Consider the following 9136-nt stretch of genomic DNA (forward strand, 5'->3'; position numbering starts at 1 on the left):
CACAACACACATAACTGCAGCGTTCAGAGTCAGGCTTGATCCCTGCGATCGCTAACAGTTTTTTTTTGTAGCGTTTTGAAACAGTCGCTGACAGGCTAGGTGCTTTTTTACCTGTGAGTCTCACTAGTGTACCCCTAAATTTAGAGCCCAAAATGGCAAAGCGAAGGTACACTAGTGAAGAGGCCTACACGTTTCTGAGCATGACAGATAGTGAAGAGGACATCACTCATCTGTCAGATTCAGGCTCAGAATACGATCCTGTAGAGGACAGCGGCTCCATGACAGATAGCTCTGACGACGGAGATGAGGCCTCTGTTAAGGACAGGTGTGCCCAATCCCGAATGTATTCTGTTGTTCAGGTGCAGGAACTGCAGGTCACTCGTATGGAGCAGAGACGTACTAGAGCCGCTCATCCTTCTGGTGAACTGGCAAGCACCAGCGGCCTAGTACACCCTGGACCTACATCCAGCACTGCAGTAACACGTGGTGACGTGGCGAGTCCCATAAGTGCAGTTCAAGCTGGCGAGGTGGCAAGCACAAGTAGTGTCCCGCTGCCACCAAGAAGAAGACAAAGACAGGCCCGTCGTACCCATAATGCCCTTCCTGCAGAATTCGCCAATCCTATTTGGGTGCCCACCACTTCTGCAGAACCCGTACTTCCCCCATTCACTGGCCAACCTGGCATTAACGTGGAAACAGTTGATTTTACGACACTTGACTTTTACTCACTGTTTTTCACCGAAGATCTCTATAGATCTATTGTGGACCAAACCAATTTGTACACTGGTCAACACATCGCCACTATTCCCCAGTCCGCCCTTGCCAGACAATGGAAACCAGTTACGGTTTCCAAATTTAAAATCTTTCTGGGCCTCTCCCTCAACATGGGCATAACCAAAAAGAGTGAGTTGCGGTCATATTGGTCCACTGACCCAATTCACCATATGCGCGTGTTCTCTGCTTCCATGTCCAGGGCACGATACGAGATGATTTTGCGGTTCATGCACTTCAGCGACAATGAACTCTGTCGTCCTCGTGGAGACCCTGAATACGATCGGCTCTACAAAATTTGGCCCCTCATAAACCACTTCAACCAACGTTTTGCAGACTTGTTTACTCCCGATCAAGTTGTCTGCGTTGATGAGTCCCTGATTAAGTTTTCTGGTCGCTTGTCATTCAAACAATACGTCCCCAACAAGCGTTCCAGATACGGGGTCAAGATGTATAAGCTCTGTGACAGGGCCACAGGCTATACACGTAGTTTCATGGTTTATGAGGGTAAAGATAGTCACGTAGAGCCGGAGAACTGCCCTGACTACATAGGAAGCGCTGGCAAGATAGTGTGGGACATGGTGTCACCCTTATTCGGAAAGGGGTACCACTTGTACGTGGACAATTATTACACAAGCGTGCCACTGTTTAGTCACTTGTTTGATCAGCAGATTGGAGCATGTGGCACCGTGCGACCTAATCGCCGGGGCTTTCCCCAGCGGCTTGTAGAGTCCCGTCTTAGGCTGGGGGAGAGAGCCTGCTTGCGCAGTAATAATTTGCTCGCTATGAAGTGGAGGGATAATAAGAATGTTTTCGTTCTTACCTCCCTTCATGCAGACACGACGGTCCAAATTCCTACGGCGACTGGTATTGTGGAGAAACCCCTCTGTGTCCACAAATATAACCTTAACATGGGAGAGGTGGACCTCAATGACCAGTTGTTGGCGCCGTATCTAGTTGCCCGTAAGGCCAGACGCTGGTACAAAAAAGTGTCTGTTTATTTATTCCAATTGGCTATACTGAATGCTTATGTACTACACAAAGCTTCAGGACAGACTGGATCCTTCCTTAAATTCCAGGAGGATATCGTCAGAGCCCTTCTGTATCCAGGCGGTGCTCCACCTCACCTTCCCCTACCAGATGCAGTAAGCCGGCTGCATGAGAGGCATTATTCTTATGTCATCCCGAGTACCCCTACCCAACGAGCCCCCCAAAGAAAATGTGGTGTCTGCAGAAAGCGCGGATATAGGCGTGACACCCGTTCTTATTGTCCACGCTGTCCTGGCAATCCTGGTCTTTGTCAGGGTGAGTGTTTTGAACGCTACCATTCACTAGTTGAGTATTAGCGTAGGGTACAGCATTGCACAGGCTAGGCACACGTTCACAGGGTCTCCCAAGATGCCATCGCATTTTGAGAGACCCAAACCGCTGGAACCGTTACAACAGAAGTGTTAAAGTTACATAAAAAAGTGTTTAAAAAAAAAAAAAGTAAAAAAACCAAAAAAATATAAAATAAAAAAAACAAAAATAGTTGTCGTTTTATTGTTCTCTCTCTCTCTATTCTCTCTCTATTGTTCTGCTCCTTTGTACTGTATTCTATTCTGCAATGTTTTATTGTTAACCATTTTTTGTTTTCAGGTACGCCATTCAGCTGTAGCGTGGATTTATTTATCTTGACAGCAACAGCGTTTGCTCCCACGATACGTAAAGCCACGACTCCAGCGCTGTCGGAGGTGATTTCACCACCACAGTTAAAAAAGAGCATATATGCCGAAGCATGGGGGCATAAGGGGTGGAGGAGCGATTTTGCTCCTAATGCCGCGTACATACAGTCAAAATTCCGACGGAGGGCTTGCCCGTGGAAAAGTTTGAATGTATGTACGCGGCATAACTTTTTTGCGGGAGGATGCCCCCATGCTTCGGCATATATATATTTTAGACACAGATTGTGTTAAATGTGTTATTTTTTGCTATTTTTTTTGTATTTGCTTTGCAGGTATGGTAAGTCCTACTGTTATACTGTAATGTTACTTTGTTTTATTGTTAACCATCATTTGCTTAGCAGGTACGCCATTCTGCTGCAGAGCGGATTTATTTATCTTGACAGCAACAGCGTTTGCTCCCACGATACGTAAAGCCGCGACTCCAGCACTGTCGGAGGTGATTTCACCACCACAGTTAAAAAAGAGCATATATGCCGAAGCATGGGGGCATACGGGGTGGAGGAGCGATCTGCTCCTACCTTTTGCGGGAGGATGCCCCCATGCTTCGGCATATATATATTTTAGGCACAGATTGTGTTAAATGTGTTATTTTTTGCTATTTTTTTTTTGTATTTGCTTTGCAGGTATGGTACGTCTTACTGTTATACTGTAATGTTACTTTGTTTTATTGTTAACCATCATTTGCTTAGCAGGTACGCCATTCAGTTGCAGCGCGGATTTATTTATCTTGACAGCAACAGCGTTTGCTCCCATGATACATAAAGCCGCGACTCCAGCACTGTCGGGGGTGATTTCACCACCACAGTTAAAAAAGAGCATATATGCCGAAGCATGGGGGCATACGGGGTGGAGGAGCGATCTGCTCCTACCTTTTGCGGGAGGATGCCCCCATGCTTCGGCATATATATATTTTAGGCACAGATTGTGTTAAATGTGTTATTTTTTGCTATTTTTTTTTTGTATTTGCTTTGCAGGTATGGTACGTCTTACTGTTATACTGTAATGTTACTTTGTTTTATTGTTAACCATCATTTGCTTAGCAGGTACGCCATTCAGTTGCAGCGCGGATTTATTTATCTTGACAGCAACAGCGTTTGCTCCCATGATACATAAAGCCGCGACTCCAGCACTGTCGGGGGTGATTTCACCACCACAGTTAAAAAAGAGCATATATGCCGAAGCATGGGGGCATACGGGGTGGAGGAGCGATCTGCTCCTACCTTTTGCGGGAGGATGCCCCCATGCTTCGGCATATATAAATGGTGCATGTATGCCCACCATTAAAAGTGGGTGGATGAAGGGTGGTATCTAATGGTGGGCATACCCACCGATCAATATTTTTTTTTCGTTCAGCCCACAGGCTGCATGAAAAAAAAATTACAATATATGCCCAACCAGTTCCAGCAACATACTGGTATGTTGCGGGTCTTTGAGTGCTTATACCAGAATGATGCCTGCAGGTTTAGGTATCATCTTGGTATCATTCTTTTCAGCCAGCGGTCGGCTTTTATGTAAAAGCAATCCTAGCGGCTAATTAGCCTCTAGACTACTTTTACAAGCAGTGGGAGGGAATGTCCCCCCCCCGCACCATCTTCCATGGTTTTCTCAGGCTCTCCTGTCCCAACAGGGAACCTGAGAATGCAGCCGGTGGTTCCGCCAGCTGACCATAGAGCTGATCAGAGACCAGAATGGCTCCAATCATCTCTATGGCCTAAGACACCGGAAGCTACGAGCATTTCATGACAGATTTTGTGGGATGTAAACAGCGCCATTGGGAAATTGGGAAAGCATTTTATCACACCGATCTTGGTGTGGTCAGATGCTTTGAGGACAGAGGAGAGATCTAGGGTCTGATAGACCCTAATTTTTTTTAAAAAAAAGAGTACCTGTCACTACCTATTGCAATCATAGGGGATATTTACATTCCCTGAGATAACAATAAAAATCATAAAAAAATATATATAAATGAAAGGAACAGTTTAAAAATAAAATAAAAAAGCAAAATAAATAATAAAAAACAAAACAAAAAAAACACCCCTGTCCCCCCCTGCTAAGGCGCAACGTGGAACGCAAGCGTTGGTCTGGTGTCACATGTAAACAGCAATTGCACCATGCATGTGAGGTATCACCACGAAGGTCAGATCGAGGGTACTAATTTTAGCAGTAGACCTCCTCTGTAAATCTAAAGTGGTCACCTGTAAAGGCATTTAAAGGCTTTTAAAAATGTACGTAGTTTGTCGCCGCTGCACGTTTCTGCGCAATTTTAAAGCATGTCATGTTTGGTATCCATGTACTCGGCCTAAGATCATATTTTTTATTTCATCAAACATTTGGGCAATATAGTGATTTTTAGTGCATTAAAATAAAAAAGTGTGTTTTTTCCCCAAAAAATGCGTTTGAAAAATCGCTGCGCAAATACCGTGTGAAAAAAAAAATGAAACACCCACCATTTTAATCGGTAGGGCTTTTGCTTTAAAAAAACACTTCATGTTTGGGGATTCAAAGTAATTTTCTTGCAAAAAAAAAATATTTTTTCATGTACCGTATATACTCGAGTATAAGCCGAGATTTTCAGCCTCTTTTTTGAGGCTGAAAGTGCCCCCCTCGGCTTATACTCGAGTCATCGCTGTCTGCCCGCTCGATCAGCGTGTCGAGCAGACAGACAGCGGCCATTCTGATTCAAAAGCCGCGCCTCCGGCTCCCCCTTCGCCTGTGATAGGCGGAACACTGAATTTCCCAGCAGCCTGTGTTCCGCCTATCACGGACTTCGTATCATCCTCGTACTACGGACGAGGATGATACGATGTACGTGATAGGCGGAACACAGGCTGCTGGGAAATTCAGTGTTCCGCCTATCACAGGCGAAGGCGGCGGCGCAGCTTTTGAATTTTACAATGGCCGCCGAGGCGCCGACGAACGAAGAGGGCACGGGACGGAGGCAAGGCACAGGACGGCACGGCACGGGACGGGACGGGACGGGACCGGAGGCAAGGCATGGCGGCGAGGCACGGAGGCAAGGAGGCTCGGCACGGGACGGAGGCTCGGGACAAAGGCTCAGGACACAGGTAGGCTGGACACACACACACACACACACACACACACACACACACACACACACACACACACACACAGGGATGGATGGATGGATGGAGACACACACACACAGGGATGGATGGATGGATGGACACACACACACACACAGGGATGGATGGACGGACACACAGGGATGGACGGACACACAGGGATGGACGGACACACAGGGATGGACGGACACACACACAGGGATGGACAGGCATGTCTTACCCTCGGCTTATACACGAGTCAATAAGTTTGCCAGTTTTTTTGGGGGTAAATTGGGGGCCTCGGCTTATATTCGGGTCGGCCTATACTCGAGTATATACGGTAAACAAAAAGTGTCAGAAAGGGCTTTGTCTTCAAGTGGTTAGAAGAGTGGGTGATGTGTGACATAAGCTTCTAAATGTTGTGCATAAAATGCCAGGACAGTTCAAAACCTCCCCAAATGACCCCATTTTAGAAAGTAGACACCCCAAGCTATTTGCTGAGGGGCATGTCGAGTCCATGGAATATTTTATATTTTGACAAAAGTTGTGGAAAAAATACATTATTATTTTTTTATTTTTTTTGCACAAAGTTGTCATTAAATGATATATTGCTCAAACATGCCATGGTTATATGTAAAATTACACCCCAAAATACATTCTGTTGCTTCTCCCGAGTACGGGGATACCACAAGTGTGAGACCTTTTGGGAGCCTAACCGCGTACGGTACCCCAAAATCCAAGCACCACCTTCAGGATTTCTAAGAGTGTAAATTTTTGATTTCATTCCTCACTGCCTATCACAGTTTCGGAGGCCATGGAATGCCCAGATAGCACAAAATCCCCCCAAGTGACCCCATTTTGGAAAGGAGACACCCCAAGCTATTTGCCGAGAGGTATGGTTAGTATTTTGTAGACCTTCATTTTTGTCACAAAGTTTTGAAAATTGAAAAAAGAAAAAAAATATACATTATTTTTTTTTTCTTCATTTTCAAAAACAAATGAGAGCTGCAAAATACTCACCATGCCTCTCGGCAAATAGCTTGGGGTGTCTACTTTCCAAAATGGGGTCATTTTGGGGGGTTTTGTGCTATTTTGGCATTTTATGGCCTTCAAAACTGTGATAGGTAGTGAGGTGTGAAATCAAAAATTTACACCCTTAGAAATCCTGAAGGCGGTTCTTGGTTTTCGGGGCCCCGTACGCGACTAGGCTCCCAAAAAGTCCCACACATGTGGTATCCCCGTATCCCCTGGAGAAGCAGCAGAATTTATTTTGGGGTGTCATTTCACATATGCCCCTGGCATGTGTGAGCAATATATCATTTAGTGACAACTTTGTGAAAAAAAATAAAAAAAAATAAAAGTTTGTAATTTTCCCGCAACTTGTGGCAAAATATAAAATATTCCATGGACTCAACATGCCTCTCAGCAAATACTTTCTAAAATGGGGTCATTTGTGGGGGTTTTGTGCCATCTTGGCATTTTATGGCCTTCAAAACTGTAATAGGTAGTGAGGCGTGAAATCAAAAATGTACGCCCTTAGAAAGCCTGAAGGCGGTTCTTGGCTTTCGGGGCCCCGTACGCAGCTAGGCTCCCAAAAAATCCCACACATGTGGTATCCCCGTACTCAGGAGAAGCAGCAGAATATATTTTGGGGTGTCATTTCACATATGCCCATGGCATGCGTGAGCAATATATCATTTAGTGACAACTTTGTGAAAAAAAAAAAAAAAAGTTTGTAATTTTTCCGCAACTTGTGGCAAAATATAAAATATTCCATGGACTCAACATGCCTCTCAGCAAATAGCTTGGGGTGTCTACTTTCTAAAATGGGGTCATTTGGGGGGGGTTTGTGCTATCTTGGCATTTTATGGCCTTCAAAACTGTAATAGGTAGTGAGGCGTGAAATGAAAAATTTACGCCCTTAGAAAGCCTGAAGGCGGTGCTTGGTTTTCGGGGCCCCGTACGCGGCTAGGCTCCCAAAAAATCCCACACATGTGGTATCCCCGTACTCAGGAGAAGCAGCAGAATTTATTTTGGGGTGTAATTTCACATATGCCCATAGCATGTGTGAGCAATATATCATTTAGTGACAACTTTGTGAAAAATTTATAAAGTTTGTAATTTTCCCGCAACTTGTGGCAAAATATAAAATATTCCATGGACTCAACATGCCTCTCAGCAAATAGCTTGGGGTGTCTACTTTCTAAAATGGGGTCATTTGTGGGGGTTTTGTGCCATCTTGGCATTTTATGGCTTTCAAAACTGTGATAGGTAGTGAGGAGTAAAATGACATATGTATGCCCTTAGAAATCCTGAAGGCGGTGCTTGGCTTTCGGGGCCCCGTACACGGCTAGGCTTCCAAAAAGTCGACCACATGTGGTATCCCCGTACTCAGGAGAAGCAGCAGAATGTATTTTGGGGTACAATTCCACATATAACCATGGCATGTGTGAGCAATATATCATTTAGTGACAACTTTGTGTAAAAAAAAAAAATCGCTTGCGGCAAAAAAATAAAATATTCAATGGGCTCAACATGCCTCTTATCAATTTCCTTAGGGTGTCTACTTTCCAAAATGGGGTAATTTGGGGGAGTTTTGTACTGCCCTGCCATTTTAGCACCTCAAGAAATGAGATAGGCAGTCATAAACTAAAAGCTGCGTAAATTCCAGAAAATGTACCTTAGTTTGTAGATGTGACAACTTTTGCGCAAACCAATAAATATACAGTTATTGACTTTTTTTTTTACCAAAGACATGTGGCTGAATACATTTTGGCCTAAATGTATGACTAAAATTGAGTTTATTGGATTTTTCTAATAACAAAAAGTAGAAAATATCATTTTTTTTCAAAATTTGCGGTCTTTTTACGTTTATATCGCAAAAAATAAAAATCGCAGAGTCAGTCAAATACCTTTAAAAGAAAGCTCTATTTGTGGGAAGAAAAGGACGCAAATTTTGTTTGGGTACAACATTGCATGACCGCGCAATTACCAGTTAAAGCAGCGCAGTGCCAAAGTGTAAAAAGACCTCTGGTCATTTACCAGCAAAATGGTCCGGTCTGAAAGTGGTTAAGGAAGCGCCACATCTAAACAATCACAAGATTGCAGACGAGGCGCTTCCTTTGGCCAAAAAAGAGCGCTCTGCGGCGCAGTCGATCGCGCCACAGCTTCTGGCGCGATCGACTGACCGTGCAAGTGCATAGACTTGCACATGAGTAAGCAGTGGGCAGTGCTTCCGACGTCACTCAAGGAAGTGACGTTGGCACGGCACTTCTCTGTTCTGCCCGCCTGAGAGGTAAGGGGCTGCCGCATGGCAGCTTAGAAATTCTTGATTATTCATTCATTGTTAACCATCAATTGCTTAGCAGGTACGCCATTCAGTTGCAGCGCGGATTTATTTATCTTGGCAGCAACAGCATTTGCTCCCACGATACATAAAGCCGTGACTCCAGCGCTGTAGGAGGTGATTTCACCACCACAGTTAAACAAAAACAAAAAAGAGCATATATGCCAAAGCATGGGGGCAGCAGGGGTGGAGGATCAATTTGCTGCTAACTTTTGGGGCGGATGTCCCCATGC

The sequence above is a fragment of the Lithobates pipiens genome, unplaced genomic scaffold (assembly GCF_037356315.1).
Source record: "Lithobates pipiens isolate NorthernLeopardFrog02 unplaced genomic scaffold, aLitPip1_a1.2 Scaffold_10, whole genome shotgun sequence".
NCBI lineage: Eukaryota > Metazoa > Chordata > Amphibia > Anura > Ranidae > Lithobates > Lithobates pipiens.